Source organism: Salvelinus namaycush, chromosome 31, assembly GCF_016432855.1.
Source record: "Salvelinus namaycush isolate Seneca chromosome 31, SaNama_1.0, whole genome shotgun sequence".
NCBI lineage: Eukaryota > Metazoa > Chordata > Actinopteri > Salmoniformes > Salmonidae > Salvelinus > Salvelinus namaycush.
In genome coordinates this window covers 21946157-21972193 of record NC_052337.1, presented here as the reverse complement: position 1 = coordinate 21972193, position 26037 = coordinate 21946157, and the positions used below count along the sequence as shown (strand labels likewise).

At 41.6% G+C, this 26037-nt stretch overlaps 1 non-coding gene across 1 annotated transcript; it reads left to right on the top strand.

Moving 5' to 3' along the window:
* The first annotated feature begins 9923 nt into the window (after positions 1-9923).
* On the top strand, positions 9924-9980 carry LOC120026591. Its single transcript, XR_005473163.1, has one exon. It is a non-coding gene; the product is annotated as a U7 small nuclear RNA (small nuclear RNA).
* Positions 9981-26037: the final 16057 nt, after the last annotated feature.

The window sequence follows — 26037 nt, the reverse complement described above, 5'->3', positions numbered from 1 at the left end:
TCTTTGTCTGCGGCAAAGGGAGCGATCTTTCTGTTTACGTAAAATGCTACACATTTAATCACACACACAGACCCTCACACACACTAACTCACACACGCTAACACACACAGACCCTCACACACGCTAACACACACAGACCCTCACACACGCTAACACACACAGACCCTCACACACGCTAACACACACAGACCCTCACACACGCTAACACACACAGACCCTCACACACGCTAACACACACAGACCCTCACACACGCTAACACACACAGACCCTCACACACGCTAACACACACAGACCCTCACACACGCTAACACACACAGACCCTCACACACGCTAACACACACAGACCCTCACACACGCTAACACACACAGACCCTCACACACGCTAACACACACAGACCCTCACACACGCTAGCACACACACTTCTAAACATAGCTTGGGGAGTAGAACGCTAGCTGGTGTAGATAAATGTATGTAGAGGTCTCTAAAGTCTGTCTGTCCATCATATTTGTCTCAGTATCTCAGAGGCCCTGACTGAGGAATGGTCCTCTGGGTATTCTGTCTGAACATTGTGACCTCTGGGGGTCAGGTGAGTGTGTTTGACGGCTCTGTCTCCACAGGGCCAATTCCGACAGCTGACGTTCCTGATGGGCGACACAGATGCCGGCCACCATCACTGCACTCTTCATCCTGCCCAGTGTGGGGGGGCCGGGTTCAAGTCCCCCCGCTCCCCACGTACCAACCACGCACTGGAGGTACGCTGCAGCTCTCAACAACATTAGACTGATCCAAACTAACGTTTAGACCATGTTTAAATGACACAGAAAAACATTCAAACAATGTTATGCTGACCCAAAATAATGGTTACACAACATAAAGAGAGGGAGAGGGGGGACGCTTAGGAAAGATTGAGGTCATGTTCTAGTGGTTTGTGCCACTGCATTGACTCCAAATGGTACAAATAATAGTCTTAGGTAGTATGAGTACTATATACAAGTGCATAGAATGAAAGCCCTGGCACGGGGGCTGTGTGTTTATGGTCGAAGTACTGTAGTGTGCTGGAGATAAAAGGGCCAGGTGTCTGTCAGAGTGCTGTGTGCAGACACACAGACTCCAGGAGTTAAGACCCTGTCGACAGACTCCCTGTACAGTACAGCACCCTGTGATAATAGCTACCAATAGAGAATCAACAAGACTGGCACTCCTCTTGTGGTTTGATCCAGTCTGGTAAATTTCATTACTCTGAGTGGTTGCTTCCCAAATCACACCCTATGGTCTCTAGTCAAAAGTAGTGCACTATAAAGGCGATTTGAGACGTAACCAGGGCTTTTTTTTGTTCATTAGTTTTGCGCTGTACTGTTTTAATTCCCTCTCTTTCCACTCAGAAGCTCCTGCTGTCCTCAAATGACCTGGTGGACCTGCTAGAGAGATCCAAGGACTCCTCTTTCTTGGATGTGCAAGTGGGGAAGACTGTGAGTATAAAGGTCTATCTGATTCAAGGGGAATCCCAAATCTAGCTGAATGTAATTGTTCTTTATTTAACCAGGAAAATACCCTTGGGGTAAGAAACCTTTCTTGTAAAGGGGGACGTGGCATATGCTCTGTTTCTACCTGCCATGATTTAGACAGAAACAGTCCTTTGACTGGATTCACAGATTAAGTGCTTCTCTTGAGCTTGGTCTGGCACAGGATGGACTCCTTGTTGCATTACCGTGATAAATATTGTGGGTTAAAACCTCTTGAAGCTAGGCGGCAGAATTTTTATGTTTGGAAAAAATAACATTCCCAAAGTAAGCTGCCTATTTCTCAGGCCCAGATGCTAGAATATGCATATAATTGACAGATTAGGATAGAAAACACTCTAAAGTTTCCAAAACTGTCAAAATATTGTCTGTGAGTATAACAGAACTGATTTCGCAGGCGAAAACCTGAGGAAATCCAACCCGGAAGTGTCTCTTATTTGGAAAAATCCCTGTTCCATTGCCTGCCTTTCCTCCATTTAAAGGGATATCAACCAGATTCCTTTTCCAATGGCTTCCTCAGGGTGTGAACAGTCTTTAGACATAGTTTCAAGCTTTTATTCTGAAGAATGAGATTTATCAAAACGCGTCAGTGGATAGACGGATGTCCTTCCATTAGTTCATGCACGCAAAAGTTGTAGCTCAACATCTCTGTTATTGAATAGTTTACCGTCCGGTAGAAATATTATCGATTATTTATGTTAATAACAACCTGAGGATTGATTATAAAAAACGTTTGACATGTTTCTACTAACTTTACGGATACTATTTGGAATTTTCGTCTGCCCTTCATGACTGCTCGAGCCTGTTGATTTCTGAACATAACGCACCAACCAAATGGAGGTTTTTCGATATAAAATAATCGTTATCGAACAAAAGGAACATTTATTGTGTAACTGGGAGTCTCGTGAGTGCAAACATCCGAAGATCATCAAACGTAAGGGATTAATTTTATTGCTTTTCTGGCTTTCGTGACCAATCTACATTGCTGCTAGCTGTTCGTAATGTTTTGTCTAGTGATCGATAAACTCACAAACGCTTGGATTGCTTTCGCTGTAAAGCATATTTTCAAAATCTGACACGATAGGTGGATTAACAACAAGCTAAGCTGTGTTTTGGTATATTTCACTTGTGATTTCATGAAAATAAATATTTTTAGTAATTTTTTTTAAATTTGGCGCTCTGCAATTCAGCGGTTGTTTACGAAAATGATCCCGTTAAAGGGATCCGTGCGCCAAGAGGTTTTTAATCAAGGAAACTGACCAGAAGTATAGGCCCTGCAAGGTGTAGATTTAAGTGATAATGTGTTTGGAGGATATATTGGCACGGGTGTTTTTAGGCCCGAGATGGGTTACCAACATATTCAAATAATGATTGACATATTTCATTAAAAACTTTATTTTGATGAATTTGTTCATACTATTTCATCCTTCCACAAGATAAAGTCCCGAAACAAATCTAGGGTTGCTACCCAAGCCGGGTTGGTCATTCATTCTATTGGTCGGTTGCCCAGTCGTTCAGTCTTTTTGTTCTGTGGACGCAACCCAGTCGTTCGTTCTAAATGTTCCATTGCCATACTGGCTGGAAACGTTCTTATGCCTTGCTTGCTAGCTAGCCAACTACGGCTAACTTACAGTCACGTCAAACAGTGCAGACAGAATAACAACAGTAGCTGCATTTGTTTAAGGTGTTTTCTGGTGACATTTATTTAGATACATCCATAACAATGAGCTAATGAGGCGTGATTTCGCCTGGCATAGAAAATATTCTCTCTCGTCAGGACACTGTTGTTCAGAGGAGCTAGCCAACAACACAGCTGACACAATCACTTCAAATTGAAGCTGGAAAGACTGCAAACTAGCTGCACTTCATTTCGTTTTACCTTTTTTTTCAGTTGACATTTGTATATATCCATAAAAATTCTGCCAGCTAATTCATGATTTCGACTGGTTGAGAAAAGCTGCCTGCCTCTTTCTCTCGTCCTGACTCACAAACCCTACACGTTTATTACCATGGTTGGAGATCGAATTTGAATATTGAAACAATGTTGCAAATGTTGGAGAGACAGACAGCGAGGTTTAAACAAATCTCCACTGATGAAAACTAAATGTTAGTCTAGAAGAAATGTGAGATAATGTCTAGAGGTTTTTTGTAGTGGAGATCAAGTTTAAAACTTCCCTGCCTGGGCTGATGAGACAGTGGATTGCACAGTCAGATGGAACAGAGGAAATAAACATTTTAACGTCATAGATTTAGCCGTTGGTAATTTGTCGAATAGACACCGGCTGGAATGCGCTTTTAACCAATCAGCATTCAGGATTAGACCCACCCGTTGTATAATCTAGAATAGTCCCCAATTGCAGCCACAGCCAGTGACATGCAGACAACAGAGAAGGGACCTGCCCTGGTTTTTCATTAGTCCCAATATAAAACACCACTGATCTGTTCTGTTTTGTTCCATCATAAACAGGGAGGACTATGATTAATTGGCATTGTGGACCTGAGACCCCAACCAACCCTTTGGCTGACCGCTGTGTGTGTGTGTGTGTGTGTGTGTGTGTGTGTGTGTGTGTGTGTGTGTGTGTGTGTGTGTGTGTGTGTGTGTGTGTGTGTGTGTGTGTGTGTGTGTGTGTGTGTGCGTGCATTTTGAGATTGTAAGCACACTTAGATCGTAATATTATGATGAATAGCAAATGCCTCAGGGGGGCAAATTACATGTGAATATATGGGCACACAAGGAGCTCTTATCTCAATAATTAATCTTACATACACAAACTTCCTCAATTATTTTCACTTGGAGCCTGAGAATTATATCACAACTATGTGATAATATTACTTATCATGATATATCTTGATGCTGTTTTTGATTAACGTGTAACGTCTCAGTTGTGTTTAGTTTCTTATAATAAATAAACGTATTCCTGAAATAATGGTAGTATTTGGCAGCATTCTAAACTGATATGGAAACACAGTCAATGTTTCTATACACAATAGTAAAAGCACAGCAAGATTTAACTTAGAATTTTGCACTATATGCAAATGTATGCATTCTTCAAACGGATACATTTCATCTGGAAGTCTTTACACATGGATAAGGGAGTGATTTATCTTCCTCTCGAACAAGGTTTCCAACGGATAAAAAAATATCATGACAGGCCTGATGGAAACAGAACATTTGTTGGAATACTTTCCCCAATGTCGACAAAACAAAATACGCTATACGAGGTGGGATCATTTTATTTCGGAAAAGTGAATAATGCGAGAAATGTCGGTGGAAACGCTTTTATGCGCAAATATTGATATAATAACCATCAAATCGAAGTAAATTAAGTCACGTGATGGCATGTTGTGTGGTCCTCCCATAAAGCATGCAGTTTATTAGGCTACAGATGAAATAAATTAAGATAAACTTCACAGGGTGGTGAAAGTGCAAGATGAGCTTGATGCTCGTTTCCAATATGGAGGGTCTTATTCTGGTGACATGATCATCAATGAATGGCTGCCGTTTGACAAATATAAATATTCCATAATAATGATCTCATGTAGGCTATTCCCGTACTGAATCTGCGAGCTTTTGGCTAGAGCGCACGTGTCAATACCAGAGGGGGCACACTCACTGTATAACGCAACATTTTGTGTGAGAAAACCATCAGAGTTAAAAATGTGATGGAAACCCATTTAACTGGTATGTTTTATTCAGTACATGGGAATTTAACCGCAACAGGTATTTTTATGTGCACTACAACGTCATGCACAGCCTTTTATCCACAAGTCTATTTGATGGAAACACATCTCTGGTGGGAAAATGCGCATATTGTTTTTATGCCGATTTTAGAATATTCCAATTGGATGGAAACCTGCTTCTGAGAATAAACTTTTAAAACATTTTATATCATGCCATGCCCTGTGTCCACCCACTGCACCCAGCACTAACTAATGTCAGCAGCACAGTGTTACGATACCAACTACATCCACTACAGTTCCTCTGCTCTGTTGGCTCTACTAGATGGAAAGGAACTTCTTAGGCAGTGCATGATGAAGGCTCCAGTCCTGAGACCTGACACAGACTGAGTCCAACTATTAACTGGCACCCTATTCCCTATTCAGTATAGTACACTCGTTTTGTCCTGAGCCTTATGGCCACAGAGCTCTTGTCAAAAGTAGTGCACTATGTAGGGAATAGGGTGTCATTTGAGATACAGCCCACATAACCTGAATGTGTTTTTCTTTGACCAAGGTCTGCTCTCTCTGCTCTTTGAAGCCGAGGCCTCTGTGGTCTGTGGTTGTCGGGGCCTGTTGTTGCTGTTCCTGACTTTGATGCATTTTCCGTCTGGGACCTCAGCTCCCTTGACAGGTGCTCCGTGTAGTGCCATGGCACTCGAGTAGTTAATCATCAACTCCCACAATGCACCCCAAAGATATGAAACACTTCTGGACGTCAGAGTCCTTAGGTAAAGACATCATTACTAAAGCCAAAGCAATGGGTTTTAACATTAGTTGATGGTTTTGAACCCTCATAACCCAAGGTCCAGAACTCTCAACACCAGCTAATGTCAGTTTGAGAATTGGACTGCACTGAATTTCCCATTTGTGTGCGTTATTAACAACTATACTATTGTGTTAGTCCCAAACGGAGATGCTATGTCTTAATGCTCAAGGATTGGCTGATGTGTTTAGGATTGCAAGCCTCACCATTTCTGCTTGATGTTGCATGACAATGTTTGCGTGTTTGTGTGTGTAATATGTGCTTCCAACAGTCCGGAAGCCATTTGGTTTTAGAAGTAGTTTAGATCCAACTAACACTGTCCCTAAGACTACATCTTTTAGAGAAAAACATGGACACAAGCCTGCGGTTCAGAAATATTCCACAATATACAGCGGCTAACAACCAAACTGTGTTTTCCCCTCCAATCTCTTGGGTAGACTTTTATAAAACGTTCTAAATGATTTCTTTCAACTGTCAAGTTAAGGACCAAAAACAAGTGGGAAAAAACATCCATCCTTAATTTGACACTTTCCATGACTGTGTAAAGTCACTGCTTTCATACTGTACAATATTCTCTTTAAAGATAAGCTTGGCAGTGTTTTCCTTTTTAAATGACTTTACCCAGCTAGCATTTTCATGACTTTGCATAGCCTATTGCTAGTTTTGATTCGGCATTGAGTGATATCTTTTTGAGCTTCATCTGAAATAGCTTCTGTCAGACGTTTGTAATTCAGGTAAGGATTTTAAGCAACAAGACAAAAGTGTTGTGATTTTATTACTGAAGCCTGGTGTGTACAGGAGTGTTTAATATATCTAATAGAGCTGATCTGGATGTTTTAAGGGTGTGGGGATAGTGAAACCAAGTGTTTTCTTACTCTAATCCATATAGGTCATGCACAAATAACCAACTTACAGTTGCATCACAAATCAGGTGCCATGTTGGAAGACCAGAGTCAGGTTTCTTTGCTTTTCTGACCGTACTTGAGTCTTATCTCCTTGGTGTTTCATGATTGTGAGTAATCTGTAAAAATATGTTTTTCCTGTTGTCTTTCCTGCCTTGGTAGAGCAGCCAAATACTGCACTGAAATTGACAGTGGTGATGAATCAACTAGTTTTAGGCACTGTTACTATGTAGCTTGGAGTAGCCACTCAGCTACTGTTGAAAGAATTGATGCGGTGGACTTCCAACATGGCCGCCAGAAGGCGTCGTACGTCAACTGGCAGCCCTCTATATTGTACTACCACCATGGAATGTATAATGTCATTGCTAAAATGCTACTGATCAGAGTCCTTAGAATGTAAGGTCAGTTTCCTATACTACTGATTAAGTTGAATACAATACAGTCTGGCAGACATGAGAGAGAAAGAGTGCCCTTGGGATTACAGACACAGCATACAGACACAGCATACAGGCACAGTATACAGGCACAGGTGTGTGAGGGAGGGTCAGTCAGTCTATTGCTCAGCACACCGCAGGGCGGACTGCCCACATAAAAAAATACTACCGTTTACTATAGAATACTATAGTACTTACTATCAAATGTTGTAGTATACTGTAGAATACTATACTCCACACTGTAGTATCCCTTGATAATGTGTAGTACTTAGTGTAGTGCCCCAGCACATTGACTCTGTACCGGTACCACCTGTATATAGCCTCGCTACTGTTATTTTCACTGTCATTTACTGTTTGTTTTTTTCATTTATATTTCCTAACTTATCTATTGTTTACCTACTACCTATTTTTTACTTAAAAATTGCGCTGTTGATTTGGGCTTGTGAGTAAGCATTTCACTGTATTCGGCACACGTGACAAATACACTTTGATTTGATATAGAATGTTGTAGTATACTGTGGTATCCCTCAAGCATGTGTAGTCCTTACTATAGCATTTTGTAATATACTGTAGAATACTATACTACACAATGTAGTATCCCTTTATCATGTGTAGTACTTACAATATAATTTTGTAGTATACTGTAGAATACAGTGGTTCCTCAATTAAAAGTTTTGAGTTTATGCCGTAACAGTTTGTGGTGGATGGTGGTAAATTGCTTCCTTCTGTCATTGCGCCACACTATCACAAAGGGGAATTATAACGCTGATCTATCGGTAGTCTAAACTGTGGCACAATTTGGGGTATTTTTCACACCTAGCCAAGCTATTAGACTATCTTTTTGTAAATTAATGGAGGTGTGAATGTATCAGTTTGATAGTCTCCTCTGGTACTGGAGTCCTGCATCAGGCAACAAAAACATTTGCTAGCGAATGGTCCTGGAGTTGAGAGAGAACTTGGGTTAATACAATGGCACAATTACACTTGACATGTGGACTGACGATAATAAATAATAAAAACATTTATTTAGATTATTTAATGAACCTATATCATGTTATTTCAAGTTATCCCTTTGGAGCACATGCAAAAAAGATTTGTTGTTGAACGGGAGTGACAAAATGTATTACAATTTAATTTTAATGAGCTTGATGAGGAGGGTGAAGAAGAAGAGGGTGATTGAATTTAGAACAATAGTGTAAGAATTTCTCTTCCTCTGTAGCTGTTACTTACTACAACTGTTGTTACACTATAAGGTTTTTATTCTAAGAGAAACTAAAATGTTATGTTATATTCTGTTATATTCTTCAAATATATGTGTTGACAATATACGCAAGTGACAAGTTGATGGCGAAGCCATAAAGCCTCAGCTACTAAACACAGATAAATAAAACTCCAAAAAAGGTTTAACATGTTTTCCAGACCAGAGCTGTGTTTTATTTATTACATTTACCTGTGGAATGTTACCGAATAGATAACAACAATAGAAAGAAGCATCTGGTGGCAGAGAGTCATGCGGAGAATAGAGTGAAAGTGCACCGTACTGTAAGTACTCAACAAGGCTGTGGGCCAGGTGGAAATGGTTTAGCAGAACAATAGACTCTTGCCGAGTTTAGGGACTTTACATTTATTAATGAGTGTTTGTGCAGCATTTCACTTCACCCATCTCTTTGCATAGCCCACCACATGCACTGTTTTCTAACCACATCTGGATGGATCCATAACGAATTACTATGGGAATAAATATCACTGAATGACACAAATATTGGAATAAAGTAGGCTAATGCAATTGGTGGCATGAAATTGTTGAATACTGAAACACCCAGAGTCATCCAATTGTTATAATAGGATTTGAAGCAATAGCCGGATTGTGGTCAACTATTTCAGCACCGTTTCACTCTGAAAGAGAGACCATCTGTAAAACATTTTGTGTTGCTTGGAAAAACTAGGTTAATTAAAAACCTTGGAATATGCACTTTCGGATAGGGTTTAGCAATCAAAACGTCTTGCCTGCATGGACCTCTGTAGGATTTTATGGAAAAGTAAGCAAGCACCAACATGCTTCATAAAGACCCCCTCAAGATGCCCTCTGGTGGTCAAACTAGCATCAATGGCAACAATGGCTGACGGTAAAATACTATGACATCATGCACTCCAACATGCCATAACATTGCGCAATATCCCGCAAGCTGTGCTGCGGTATGATTCAACTTTTAAATGAGGACCCACTGTACTATACTACACACTGTAGTATCCATCGATTATGTAGTGCTTAATGTAGTATATTGTAGTACACTGTAGAATACACTACACGCTGTAGTATCCCTCGAGCATGTGTAGTACTTATATATATTTTTTGTATGCTGTAGAATATTATAGTAAATACTACAGTATTATCCGCAAAAACACTACAGTGTCCTCAAAAACACAACAGTTTTTTAAACTATACTACAGTATTTAATTTGCATATACACCACCCATGAATGAGAAACCTACATGCCAGGTATAGACCATATTTGGCTATAGAAAAGAGCAGAATCTCTGAACTATCCATTTAGACTCCAGTCCTACCTACCTACAGGTTATAGAAAATGTGCTCTTTTAGTATTTGTCCAGTAGGTTTCCTCAAGGAGAAAGCCCCACTTCTATGTAAAAGATAATAAAGCAAAAACACAATAGTTAATACTACAGTATAGTATTTTCTTCATGCAGGTGAAATACTGGAAGCTTTCGTGAATTCTTACACACCTAGTCAAGTTGGTTAGTTGGCCAGAGGGAGTACCTGGAAGGAGAGGTCATGTTAGGAAAGACCTACAACACAATTGTTTACAATCCTTGTGGGGACCAAACAATTGATTCCCATTCAAAATCCTATTTTCCCTAAACCTAAACCTATCCCTAACCCCTAACCTAACCTTAACTCCTAACCCTAATTCTAACCCTAATCCTAAAATTGCCTTTTTCCTTGTGGGGACTGGCGAAATGTCTCCACTTGCTGAATTTTCCTTGTTTTAATATCCTTGTGAGGACTTCTGGTCCCCACAAGGATAGTAAAACCAAAAACACACACACACACACTACACTACCTCTGGCCTAATATCTCTAATCTACATGTATACGCTATCTCTAGTTATAAGCTATCTCTAGTCACAGATCAAGCTCTGCCAGGATCAATATGACCACCTGCCTTTCCGGATATGATGATTTCTATAGGAATGTGCATTAATGTGGCAAAAAAACTAAAAACGGAGACTGTTCATTGTTGTCTGTTCATCTGTAAGACATGTACAGTACATACGCTACAGGCCAAAACTCTGCAATGCCAGCCAAGACCAACATTCTCCCATGTCATACATACCACAGATCGCTTTCCAGGGTTTTTCATTTTTTTCCTCAATCTCATTTTCCTGATCCTGACGTTCGCCTCCAAATCGTTCTTTTCCCCTGTAGTTCAGAAGGCGAGGGGATGAGGTTACAAAACACAGACAGGTTTGTGCGGTTGCCTAGCGACGGGGAGCGGCAGGGTAGGAGTGTCGACAGACAGAGCTCCTTATCGTTCAGACAGAAGGCACCTTTGGTAATGTTCCATTGCCAGCAGCAGTAGGTGCTGGCACTAGTAGATGAATGACCTGTGTGTCAGCGCGGTAGATCCTATTCCTGGATTGTATGGTGCTCTGCCAACCTGACATAATAAATCAGACACACCTCAGAGCTCAGAGATGATCAGACCTGGGTCGAATTCATTAGGCACCAAACAGAAGAAAATGGATTGAAACAGGGAGGGCCGACAACCTGCCGTTGTCCAATAAAAAAAGCTTGTTTTCCTTTTCCGTTGCAAAACATTTTGCTACGTTTTGAACTGATGTGCACTAACGAATATGACCCTGATATGCTGAATGTGTACAGTACAGTGTGTATCTGTTGGCTGCTTTTGTTCTCCTTGTCCTCGGCCTCTGATGGGATGATTAAGTGGTTGTCTGCTTTTGCTTTACTACTGCATCGGAGCTGTCATGATGAAGCCCATGATATAATAAGGGTAATTATCTGTACATCTCCACCCTACCTACCCTTTTTTTGGTGCTGAAAGATCAGCCAACTCTCAGATGGGCTGTTTGGGCTATCATTTTCAAGGATACCAGTGGCGGTTGGTGCCGTTTAAGATTAGGGAGGATATTTTTTATGTGCACGGCCTTATTTCTATTACAGCATATTGGATGACTGTCATTCATATTCCATTCACCCATTTCAATGTAACAGCGATAGGTTTAGGCTACTCAAATGTACCCTAAACCCATCATGAGGTTGGTACAACCTAGCCTACAAATTAACGTTTATAACGTAGATGTAAAGGTCGAGAGACAAATTAGACTAATCATTGTGTGACACACACATTCAATACCGCATTGCACACTCTTGCCTGCATCTAGCTAATCTGGGGTGTAATCATTAGTCCAAACAGTTGCAAAACAAAGTGTTTGCTTCCTTTTAAGAAACGTTTTGGAACAGAATCGGCGGAATGAATACATCCCTGATCACCGCACACACAATTCACTTTCATAGCAGCCACATACAGCATTATCACTTGCTCGTTGTATAATTCCTTCTCGCATCTTTGTGCTCTTCTCCTCTCACCTTTAGCTAGCCGCCACACAGCCTAAATTGCTGTCACCCTATGCACTTCATAGTCAGCAAACTAGAACTAACGCGTTTGTACACACAGATTGGATTTTGGGTTTACTATCACACAATGCAGTGTACAGCAAACAGTTTACCAGTTACACCGGCAGGCCCAGGTGGCAATACATTTATAAACCCGAAAGCTTAAGTGAAAGGTAAACAAACAAAACAAAACAACAACAAAAATTGCCTTCTCTCTCTGCTGCTTCTCCTTAATTTTTGAAGAAATTAATGTGCTAAAAACTGTTCAACTATTGTCTTTCTCTCTCTGAGTCAACTACTCTATGCAAGGGGGTGAAAACCATGAGCCTCCTAGGTTCTGAATTTAAGTCAATGTACCCAGAGGAGGACCCAAAATAGCTGTCCTCCGGCTACATCATGGTGCTACTCTAGAGGGTGCTGTTGAAGCTACTGTAGACCTTCATTGCAAAACAGTGTATTTTAATCAGTTATTTGGTGACGTGTGTATATTTAGTATATTTTTATCTAAAAATAAGAAAATGTTTTGTTTCAGTATTGTTATTTACTGAGTAGGATGGTCCTCCCCTTCTGCCTCTGGGGAGCCTCCACTGATGTATACACACACGCGAACGCACACACACACACACACACAAACACACACACATGCACACACACTGAAAGACATGTATGTATCCACACCCTTATACACGCGTGCCTGCCTACACATATGTGAGTTTTGACATTGGATAAGCACTTTACATGTTAGCACTGTAATATCCATTCTCATCATACCTGGGTTGTTATTGATGACGTCATTGGCAATAGACCCATTTTGATTATTCTGACAGAGTTGTCATCTTTTGACACTTATAATGGAACCTCAGTAAGGACGGTTTGTGGATCATTAAATGGAAGGGGGTTAGAGAGGCTAACACAATATCTGGAAAACCTTTTTTGTTTCTCTGTGTATTCCATCTCTGATGCCGTATAGAACTCCTGTTATTGAGGAATAGATGACACAGCAGCCAGAGCAAGTCAGAGCAAACCTCCATCCAGCATCAAGAGCTCTCATATAAAGAAAGAAGGGAACTCATCTTTCACTCACTCCATTCATAAAAGGATAAAACAATCCCCCCTCCAGGTTAAGTTTGATGGGATCCGGAGGTTCCCAGAACCCTGTGTTAATTAGGAGGCTGGAGATCACACGGATGCATCCCATGGCATCATATTCCCTACTATATATAGTGCACTAAATACAAAATATGATGCCATTTGGGACATACCCCATCTCTCCCTTGGGCACTATTTATTTGAGAGTTTGAAGAGGCAAGCCACAGGGCACTCACCCCCACTCATAAAATACTTTGTTTGTTGTAAAACGTCTTTAGACTTCTGAATTATATGCGCTGTTTGTTTCCTCGTCAGGAAGATTCTGTGTAATGTTAATGTTTTATTTAATACTACAGCCAAAGGTTTCAGTTCTGAAATATATACCCACTGGACATAGAAATCACGGTAATTTCATTGAAATGAAGTGGAAAGAATGTTGATTCAACTAGTGTGTGAAGCTTGTATTCAATTGCCCCTCCCTGATTCACACAAGGGAAATGTATGGCAGATTTAAGATGAAATCGTCAACCCTGGCACTTAATAGGCACCCTTGGCACTTAATAGGCACTTAATGTAGTGGGTACCCAGTGGGTACACTTGTGATAAACAATAGGCTGAATTCTTCTAGACTGGCTCCTTGACAGACACAAAGGGTGTTCATAGTGTATATGTCATGAATGAGAAGAGAAAGTGGAGTAGGTGTTGGGCAAGGGGGGAGGACGTGGAGATGGAGGAGCAGGGGAGATGAAGGAGGAGGCAGCCCTGTTTTGTTTTCTATCTCTCACACCCAACCATACCTGTACCATGGAGTCCCAAAGGTAGGTTGAGTGGGTTCGTAGGATAGCCAAATCAAATTGTATTCGGCATGTACAGTGTTTACAGCAGGTATAAAAGGTGCAGCGAATCGCTTGTGTGCTCGCTCCCTCAAAAATGCAGTACATTAAAGTGGTTCCTCCAAACCAATGTTCTTTTTCATTCAAGCTTTATTCAGACATAGTAGAAATTACAAGAGAGGAAGTTAGAAGGGTTGACTCAGGGATTGAACCCTGCTCTCCGATACAGAATCATATGTGGAGACCGGGAAGTGTTACCACTCAGCCACAGCTCTGCTCCAGACCAGTGTTTTATGGGGAATACTATCCTATAGGAGACATTGGAGCTCTCTGGAAGCTATTAGCTGGTGGGGAAGGCTGGGATGTGATGGAAGGGAACCAATGACCTCACACACATACACGCACAGTCTCAGAGAATCCCCATACGGGACTGTCACCCCAACTCAACCCCTCTCATGCTTTCGAATAGCTTATAGTTACATTAGTGTGGTTCTTCTTTGTTCCCATATACATGAAGAAATTCTTCCTGTGTTAGGGATTGCCCCCACTATGTTATGGCCTGTGATTCAGTACGCTGTAGGTCTCGTCTTCCTCCCCCTCATATAATTCAATTGAACCTCTGAGATTCTCCAGTAAATGTTACCATCTTCTGCTTTCAACTGTGTTTTTTTCTGGAGCTCTGTTTTGGGGAGAGTTTTCTGCTCCAGAGCATGTCATCCATGTGGGTTCTGTGGCTTCCCTCCTCCTCGAACCCCCATCCACGTTCCTAGAGTCGAACAGACAGAACCATACACGTCTGAAAACAGTGGGGATTCTTTTTCCATCTGATGCTGAGCCTCATCTTCTTCCCCTCAGCTCTGGCTTGGGGTCTGTTAGGGGATTCACTCAAGTGGAGACACTTGGTTGCCCATGAAACCGCTGTTTCTATTGTTGTGCCAATGGATGTCCATAATCAGATGTTTACTTTCACCCTAAATCTAACTTGGTTAGGCCTTGGTTAGAGTGAGTCATGTTGTAGAAACAAGCTTCATTCAGCATTTACAACACATGCCCTGCATGAGATCCCATGTATTTTGGGTGTAAATCGTTGGTCATGTTTGAGGTTTTGGTTTTTGTGTCCCTCATCGAGCAAACATTAACACTCGCACACAGAGACATACACATGCTTACACACACACACACACACACACACACACACACACACACACACACACACACACACACACACACACACACACACACACACACACACACACACACACACACACACACACACACACACACACACACACACACACACACAAACATACACACACACAGTTGGAGACACCTGTTTACATAGGGAAGTTGGGCAGGATCAGAAATCTGTAAAGCAAGTAGCGCAGGGCTAAGGTCTGCTATAATATGACTGTGTGGGTGAGTGATATTCTGAATGTAGGAAGATCGTTCCACCAATTCAGTGCCTTTTGAAATGTGTAACTTGGTAAAACAAAAAGATTGATTTCACCTAATTTCAACATTCTGTCAAAAAGAGCACATACATGTTCAACTTAATACATTTCAAGAGGTTAAAAGAAAAAATGACTATATTAAGTGCCTATTAAGTGCCAAGGGTGCCTAAATCTGCCATACATTTCCCTTGTGTGCATCAGGGAGGGGCAATTGAATACAAGCTTCACAAAAAAAGTGTAATGATTAAAACATTTCTAGCTTGTCTTTCTATGGGTAACATGGTTGATGTGTTATGCTCGACCCACTCAGGGTTCCACCACAACAACAAAAAACTGAAAATGGCCCAAAAATAGTAGAATAGTAGATTTGACTATTAGATGTGCTTTGTTTCTTTTGAAAGAATAATAAAGAAATGAATGGTTTCACCATATTAAAATGAGAGTTCAGTTCACATAACAGGGTTGACCTTAAAATGAGAGTTCAGTTCACATAACAGGGTTGACCTTAAAATGAGAGTTCAGTTCACATAACATGGTTGACCTTAAAATGAGAGTTCAGTTCACATAACAGGGTTGACCTTAAAATGAGAGTTCAGTTCACATAACAGGGTTGACCTTAAAATGAGAGTTCAGTTCACATAACAGGGTTGACCTTAAAATGAGAGTTCAGTTCACATAACAGGGTTGACCTTAAAATGAGAGTTCAGTTCACATAATAGGGTTGACCTTAAAATGAGAGTTCAGTTCACATAACAGGGTTGACCTTAAAATGAGAGTTCAGTTCACATAACAGGGTTGACCTTAAAATGAGAGTTCAGTTCACATAACATGGTTGACCTTAAAATGAGAGTTCAGTTCACATAACAGGGTTGACCTTAAAATGAGAGTTCAGTTCACATAACAGGGTTGACCTTAAAATGAGAGTTCAGTTCACATAACAGGGTTGACCTTAAAATGAGGGCCAGCTGTTTTTTCTTCTTCCTTAAAACGAATCACTAATCATCACATTAAATAAATAATCATCTTCAGAGATGACTTTGTCAAAGCAACATAATAACTAGGGCTTTACAATGATGGTGAAAACCTAACATTTGTGGATAACTGGGTTAAAATCTCTTGAATCAGTGGGTGCACGGGGGGACATGTCCAAATGCTGAATTGTGGCACTTTAGCAAATTAATATAACAATTCTGATTTATTGAATTATCCATGTGGTCTTCATTAAAGGGCACTTCATTTAATATAATAGACTTTTAAAATTCAATACTGGTGCACAATTTCTAAAATTGAAAAACAATTAGTAAAAGGCACTCATTTCGTGGAAAACCCCAGGATTAGAGCTATACTTTGCCCTGTGTAAGATGTGTGCCAGTGTGTGGGTTGTGTATCCGTTAGGTGTGTGGGGCTATGGGTGTGTCTGCTTTGAGTTGGACCAGCCTCTCCTCACAGTGAGTGTGTGTGGCTGGGGGTATTGTGAATCTACTGGGAGCAGAGAGCCCCATGTCTGATGCAGACATGCACTACCATCTTGGATGGTACTTGGTTCTTGGATGCCTGCTACTGGATTTACTTGGAGCTTGTCTGGAGGGACAAAGGATACCAAAGTCAAAGAGGAAATAGGTAGGGCCTCACCTGGACTTTGATCTATTCCCCTCTGAGTGCAGGTAAAGGGCATCCTGGCAGGAAAAACAGAACTAGACAATCATTTGTGCCAGGTGTGATGCCCCTCCTAAACAGCTTGGGCTAATGTTCCTATCAACCCTGTAAGGCCAGCAGGCTAGTTTCTTTTATTGGTATGTAACTGTAATGAATGTTGTGTTCTACAGTATTTAAATGCCACTTTAAACATGTACATGATACTGCAACAACATTTCCCCATGGGAAAAATAAAGTCATTAAAGTAAAAACACCCATATGTTTCTATTGGGTTGGTGTAGTGTGATTATGCTCCATTGATGTAGAATTATTAATGTGGTCCTTAAGCGCACTTTAGTAGGTCCTCAATATGGCAACATGACAGGGCCAGAGATGTTTATGTCCTAGATAGGATCTGTGCAGTCACTTTGGTATGTGAGAGAAATATCCACATAATGAATACATTAGCATAACTGTTACAAAGGGCTTGACAATGCTTTAATTTAGTTCAGTTTCATGTTAATAACTGTGCAACGGGTCGGCTTGATTATAGAGGTCTTTAAGTTTGTTTAATGTTTGTGTGTTATTAACACACTGAATGTTGCTTGTGGTTTTGAGGTTTTAGATCTAAGAGGTTCCCAGCGGTTTTTGTTGGTTAGACAGAAGAACAGTCATCAGTGAGCTGTTTTAACCTCAACTATCCCTTTGGTTGAGTTCATGTTCAACAATACAACAATGAGTACTGGGGAGATTTGTTATGGATTTGCTATGGAACCCTGACCTGTTCACCGGACGTGCTACCTGTCCCAGACCTGCTGTTTTCAACTCTCTAGAGACAGCAGGAGCGATAGAGATACTCTGAATGATCGGCAATGAAAAGCCAACTGACATTTACTCCTGAGGTGCTGACTTGTTGCACCCTCTACAACCACTGTGATTATTATTATTTGACCCTGCTGGTTATCAATGAACATTTTAACATCTTGGCCATGTTCTGTTATAATCTCCACCCGGCACAGCCAGAAGAGGACTGGCCACCCCTCATAGCCTGGTTCCTCTCTAGGTTTCTTCCTAGGTTCTGGCCTTTCTAGGGAGTTTTTCCTAGCCATCGTGCTTCCACACCTGCATTGCTTGCTGTTTGGGGTTTTAGGCTGGGTTTCTGTACAGCACTTTGTGACATCAGCTGATGTAAGAAGGGCTATATAAATATATGTGATTTGTTCAAGGTTGGCAGGTTCTGTTTCATTGCACTATGCACTATCCAATGAAAATGACAATGTTCACCTCCCTATTAGTAGGTCTATGTTGAGTGAAATTTAATTGTGATACAATGTGAAAATCCTAGTCATTTTGTAAGTGCAATGTTAAAAGGAGGAAAACATCAAATTGAAATGTCAAAAGTACTGGGATCCTCAGCAATCCTCTGATTCTGAAGTTGTACTTGAGGCTTTTTCAGTTGGTTGGAGTTGGGAATAAGAGCTGACCCGTACTCTGAGGGATTTCTCCTACTGGGAAGTGGAAATGTTGGCCTACAGTATACTGTTACTCTTCCACTCAATATTTCACTCCATGTTATTCATCCTCTTTGATCATGTCTGTACAGTAAGTCTGTCCAGTCCTCTAGCCTCAAAGCTGACAGCGTTTCTTTGTTCCTTTTTGTAATGTCCTTTTTCTTTCAGCTCTATATATTCATATATAACATAGCATATTTTTCAACAGCCATATTCTTATGGCTATTTCCACTACATTTTCCTTGCTATTATTTTCTGGTTTCCAATTTGTGTCAATTCAATGTTTTTCAATCTTTACTTCTCTTTCCACCAGGGAAGTCCTGAGCATTGTCGTGTTTTTGTGGTGTTTTTTTATGCCAATTTTTCTACCTCCTGCTGCAAGACCCAGCCAGTTTGAGATTGCCTACATACATACCTGTGTCTGGGATAGATTTACGAACCGAACTGCTTGATTGGGCCTTTGTGTGTGGATGTGGGTGGGTGGGTGGGTGGGTGGTGGGGGGTAGCACCTATGCCTAGAGCAGTTGTGTGAGTGGTTGGCCTCCATAGATCTCTCAGGATGGCCTGTAGAGTGGAGCGCTGTCAGCTCCAGAGACATGGAGGCTACCAGAACAGACTGAGACTGGCGCTGACAGAGGGATATCACCCCAATTAGAAATAACCATTCGTCTCCATCCCAGGTGTGCCACTAAAGATCTGACATCTATGATGAATCCTAGGAATTTCCCATTTTCCCCCTGAAATCCACTGAGAGTAGAAGAAATCAAATGATGAACACAGGAGGCTGCTGAGGGGATGACAGCTCATAATAGTGTCTGGAATGGAATGGCATCAACCACATGGAAAACATGTTTGATTTCTTCAATAACGTTCCAATTATTCCGTTCCAGCCATTGCTATGAGCCCGTCTTCCCGAATTAAGGTGCCACCGACCGCCTGGGATGGAGAATTTCCAAGTGGGCGTAGCTGGGTCAACAAAGAGCATGTAAAACTAACAGGAAGAGTCATTTGTTTGTATTGTGACATGCAGCCCAGACACCAGACACATTCATTCTAGTGGAGGAGGTGGAAGGTGGAAGGTGGAAAGTTTTAAGTTCCTCGGCGTACACATCACGGACAAACTGAAATGGTCCACCCACACAGACAGCGTGGTGAAGAATGCACAACAGCGCCTCTTCAACCTCAGGAGGCTGAAGAAATGTGGCTTGTCACCGAAAACACTCACAAACTTTTACAGATGCCCAATCGAGAGCATCCTGTCGGGCTGTATAATCGCCTGGTACGGCAACTGCTCCACCCACAACCGTAAGGCTCTCCAGAGGGTAGTGAGGTCTGCACAACGCATCACTGGGGGCAAACTACCTGCCCTCCAGGACACCTACACCACCCGATGTCACTGGAAGGCCAAAACGATCAGCAAGGACAACAACCACCAGAGCCACTGACTGTTCACCCCGCTATCATCCAGAAGGCGAGGTCAGTACAGGTGCATCAAAGCTGGGACAGAGAGACTGAAAAACAGCTTCTATCTCAAGGCCATCAGACTGTTTAATAATTAAAATAAATGTATCACTAGTCACTTTAACCAATGCCACTTTATATAATGTTTACATACCCTACATTACTCATCTCATATGTATATACTGTACTCTATACCATCTACTGCATCTGCCTATGCCGCACGGCCATCGCTCGTCCATATATTAATATTGACAAATTCTTATTCATTCCTTTACACTTGTGTGTATAAGGTAGTTGTTGGGAAATTCTTAGATTACTTGTTAGATATTACTGCATAGTCGGAACTAGAAGCACAAGCATTTCGCTACACTGGCAGTAACATCTGCTAACCATATCTATGTGACCAATAAATTTGATTTCATTTGAAAGTGAAATGTCTTATGTAAAGTGTTTGTGTTATGGCTGTTAGTGCCTTGCTCTGAACCTACAGACATACCAACATGCTATATAACTGTCACTCGCCTGCACATCTGGCCCTCTCCACCCTCCACCTATTCCTCTGTTTGTGCTGAGTTCACATTTCCTCATTGTGTCTCAGCACGCTGGTTGAAAGCGCTACTGTTGATGACACATACAGTGCCTGCTTGAGCCTGTTGCTGCAGAGGCCCCTGGGTGAAGGGAGCAAATAGGGCATCTTGTGATGCCTATGAAGGTTCTTAATATATCCATCATAAGGAGGTACTTGAGGTACTGAAAAACATCACTTCGAGATTGCCAAGACCTTGCTGGATCATAATGGAAAGCATCATTGTGCTGTCTGCCCCCTAGTGGGGTACTGAGTATTACTACAACAGCTCAGTACCCCTGGCGTGTGTGTGTGTGTGTGTGTGTGTGTGTGTGTGTGTGTGTGTGTGTGTGTGTGTGTGTGTGTGTGTGTGTGTGTGTGTGTGTGTGTGTGTGTGTGTGTGTGTGTGTGTGTGTGTGTGTGTGTGTACTGTAATGGAACCCCAAGTAAGCGCAGCCTACCAGGGAGTGGGCCAGAGGGATATCAGGCAGACAATACAGTAGATAAGCTGGAGAGGCGGCAGCGGCCAGGGGCAGATCCAGTGTCGGCTTATCAGAGAGGAGTCACTGCGGGCCGGGCAGAGGAACTTGAGAAAGAACCTTTGTTTCCAGCAGTGGAGCACCCCGTACCAGCCCACCTCAGCTCCTCACTGGCCCCCCTTGCTCAGTCACCCGAGTGCCCTTGAGTTTGGATCTCTAACTTTCTGTTTCATATTACATTGAGGGTTGATGAGAGAAACTAGATGTACCTTGTGGCGCATAGTTTTGCACTGATTCTGAACTTCACACTGTCCTCTCCCCTCCTCCCCCAGTCCACACACACACACACATACACACACACACACACACACACACACACACACACACACACACACACACACACAGCCGGGCAGGCAGGCTGCTGCTCCCCACATGCCTCCCAGGCCAGCTTAACTTTACTGCTCCCTGCCGTGGCGGCTCGTCAGGGTCATCAAACAGAATTTACAACCCCTCACCCCAAGTAGGCCCCTCTCTGCTCCACTTTCCCCTAGGCCCAACACCTTCTCCTCAGCTAGCGATGTTCACTGGGAGGGAGGGGAATATGAGGAGTTTTAACATCTGAGGTCAGTTACAGGTAGATAGATGGTGTTCAGGTAGTTAGATGGTGTTCAGGTAGTTAGATGGTGTACAAGTAATAGATGGTGTTCATGTAGATATATGGTGTACAGGTAGATAGCTGGTGTACAGGTAGATAGATGGTGTACAGGTAGATAGATGGTGTACAGGTAGATAGATGGTGTTCATGTAGATAGATGGTGTACAGGTAGATAGATGGTGTTCAGGTAGATAGATGGTGTACAGGTAGATAGATGGTGTTCAGGTAGATAGATGGTGTACAGGTAGATAGATGGTGTTCATGTAGATAGATGGTGTACAGGTAGATAGATGGTGTACAGGTAGATAGATGGTGTACAAGTAGATAGATGGTGTTCATGTAGATAGATGGTGTTCATGTAGATAGATGGTGTTCATGTAGATAGATGGTGTTCATGTAGATAGATGGTGTACAGGTAGATAGATGGTGTACAAGTAGATAGATGGTGTTCATGTAGATAGATGGTGTACAGGTAGATATATGGTGTACAGGTAGATAGATGGTGTACAGGTAGATAGATGGTGTACAGGTAGATAGATGGTGTACAGGTAGATAGATGGTGTTCATGTAGATAGATGGTGTTCAGGTAGATAGATGGTGTTCAGGTAGATAGATGGTGTACAGGTAGATAGATGGTGTTCATGTAGATAGATGGTGTACAGGTAGATAGATGGTGTTCATGTAGATAGATGGTGTACAGGTAGATAGATGGTGTACAGGTAGATAGATGGTGTTCAGGTAGATAGATGGTGTTCATGTAGATAGATGGTGTACAGGTAGATAGATGGTGTACAGGTAGATAGATGGTGTTCATGTAGATAGATGGTGTACAGGTAGATATAATGGTGTACAGGTAGATAGAATGGTGTACAGGTAGATAGAATGGTGTTCAGGTAGATAGATGGTGTTCATGTAGATAGAATGGTGTTCATGTAGATAGATGGTGTACAGGTAGATAAAATGGTGTACAGGTAGATAGATGGTGTTCAGGTAGATAGATGGTGTACATGTAGATAGATGGTGTACAGGTAGATAGATGGTGTACAGGTAGATAGATGGTGTTCATGTAGATAGATGGTGTACAGGTAGATAGATGGTGTACAGGTAGATAGATGGTGTACAGGTAGATAGATGGTGTTCATGTAGATAGATGGTGTACAGGTAGATCGATGGTGTACAGGTAGATCGATGGTGTACAGGTAGATAGATGGTGTACAGGTAGATAGATGGTGTACAGGTAGATAGATGGTGTACATGTAGATAGATGGTGTACAGGTAGATAGATGGTGTACAGGTAGATAGATGGTGTACAGGTAGATAGATGGTGTTCATGTAGATAGATGGTGTTCATGTAGATAGATGGTGTTCATGTAGATAGATGGTGTACAGGTAGATCGATGGTGTACAGGTAGATCGATGGTGTACAGGTAGATAGATGGTGTTCATGTAGATAGATGGTGTACAGGTAGATAGATGGTGTACAGGTAGATAGATGGTGTACATGTAGATAGATGGTGTACAGGTAGATAGATGGTGTACAGGTAGATAGATGGTGTACAGGTAGATAGATGGTGTACAGGTAGATAGATGGTGTACAGGTAGATCGATGGTGTACAGGTAGATAGATGGTGTACAGGTAGATAGATGGTGTACAGGTAGATAGATGGTGTACATGTAGATAGATGGTGTACAGGTAGATAGATGGTGTACAGGTAGATAGATGGTGTACATGTAGATAGATGGTGTACAGGTAGATAGATGGTGTACATGTAGATAGATGGTGTTCATGTAGATAGATGGTGTACAGGTAGATCGATGGTGTACAGGTAGATCGATGGTGTTCATGTAGATAGATGGTGTACAGGTAGATAGATGGTGTACATGTAGATAGATGGTGTACAGGTAGATAGATGGTGTACATGTAGATAGATGGTGTACAGGTAGATAGATGGTGTACAGGTAGATAGATGGTGTTCAGGTAGATAGATGGTGTACAGGTAGATAGATGGTGTACATGTAGATAGATGGTGTACAGGTAGATAGATGGTGTTCAGGTAGATAGATGGTGTTCAGGTAGATAGATGGTGTTCAGGTAGATAGATGGTGTTCAGGTAGATAGATGGTGTACAGGTAGATAGATGGTGTACAGGTAGATAGATGGTGTACAGGTAGATAGATGGTGTACAGGTAGATAGATGGTGTTCATGTAGATAGATGGTGTACAGGTAGATAGATGGTGTACAGGTAGATAGATGGTGTACATGTAGATAGATGGTGTACAGGTAGATAGATGGTGTTCATGTAGATAGATGGTGTACAGGTAGATAGATGGTGTTCATGTAGATAGATGGTGTACATGTAGATAGATGGTGTACAGGTAGATAGATGGTGTTCATGTAGATAGATGGTGTACAGGTAGATAGATGGTGTTCATGTAGATAGATGGTGTACAGGTAGATAGATGGTGTACAGGTAGATAGATGGTGTACAGGTAGATAGATGGTGTTCATGTAGATAGATGGTGTACAGGTAGATAGATGGTGTTCATGTAGATAGATGGTGTACAGGTAGATAGATGGTGTTCAGGTAGATAGATGGTGTACAGGTAGATAGATGGTGTTCAGGTAGATAGATGGTGTACAGGTAGATAGATGGTGTTCATGTAGATAGATGGTGTTCATGTAGATAGATGGTGTACAGGTAGATAGATGGTGTTCAGGTAGATAGATGGTGTTCATGTAGATAGATGGTGTACAGGTAGATAGATGGTGTTCAGGTAGATAGATGGTGTACAGGTAGATAGATGGTGTTCAGGTAGATAGATGGTGTACAGGTAGATAGATGGTGTTCATGTAGATAGATGGTGTTCATGTAGATAGATGGTGTACAGGTAGATAGATGGTGTTCATGTAGATAGATGGTGTTCATGTAGATAGATGGTGTACAGGTAGATAGATGGTGTTCAGGTAGATAGATGGTGTTCATGTAGATAGATGGTGTACAGGTAGATAGATGGTGTACAGGTAGATAGATGGTGTACAGGTAGATAGATGGTGTTCATGTAGATAGATGGTGTTCATGTAGATAGATGGTGTACAGGTAGATAGATGGTGTACAGGTAGATAGATGGTGTACAGGTAGATAGATGGTGTTCATGTAGATATATGGTGTTCATGTAGATAGATGGTGTACAGGTAGATAGATGGTGTACAGGTAGATAGATGGTGTACAGGTAGATAGATGGTATTCATGTAGATAGATGGTGTACAGGTAGATAGATGGTGTACAGGTAGATAGATGGTGTACAGGTAGATAGATGGTGTTCATGTAGATATATGGTGTTCATGTAGATAGATGGTGTACAGGTAGATAGATGGTGTACAGGTAGATAGATGGTGTACAGGTAGATAGATGGTGTACAGGTAGATAGATGGTGTACAGGTAGATAGATGGTGTTCATGTAGATAGATGGTGTACAGGTAGATAGATGGTGTTCATGTAGATAGATGGTGTACATGTAGATAGATGGTGTACAGGTAGATAGATGGTGTTCAGGTAGATAGATGGTGTACAGGTAGATAGATGGTGTACAGGTAGATAGATGGTGTTCAGGTAGATAGATGGTGTTCAGGTAGATAGATGGTGTTCAGGTAGATAGATGGTGTTCAGGTAGATAGATGGTGTACAGGTAGATAGATGGTGTACAGGTAGATAGATGGTGTTCAGGTAGATAGATGGTGTTCAGGTAGATAGATGGTGTTCAGGTAGATAGATGGTGTATGTGTCGCGGGGGGGAAAAGTGTTTTGTTGATAGGAGCTCTCCTCAAACAATAGCATGGCATTTTTTCGCAGTAACAGCTACTGTAAATTGGACAGTGCAGTTATATTAACAATAATTTAAGCTTTCAGCCGATGTAAGACACTTATATGTACCAACATTTGTTGTTTCTCTAAAATCTGCGATGGTGACATAAGGCGCTGCATGATTTACAACTGTCCCGTTGACGGGACGCCTATCCCTAAGAAGGGGTTCAATCTAAAAAAAACAACTGGCGGCAACCGTAGCGCATTCAATAGGAGGTGAACAGTGGCTGGTGCTGAAAATATAGCTAAAGCTTGTTATGCAAGTGTTGCACACCAACAGATGGAGAGAACCTACACCAGTCGAGCAATTCATTTCAACATTAATCTTCATTTTAATTTGACTTTACAAACAACAAGAGGGCTTAATTGGAGTCTATTTGGAGCCTAGACCTATATAAAATAACTTAACTGTTTGATGTAGGCTATGAGGCTTAACAGCCTAATAGAAGTAGGATTTTTTTATTAGGCCTACTTACAATTGCAACTGGTTAACAATG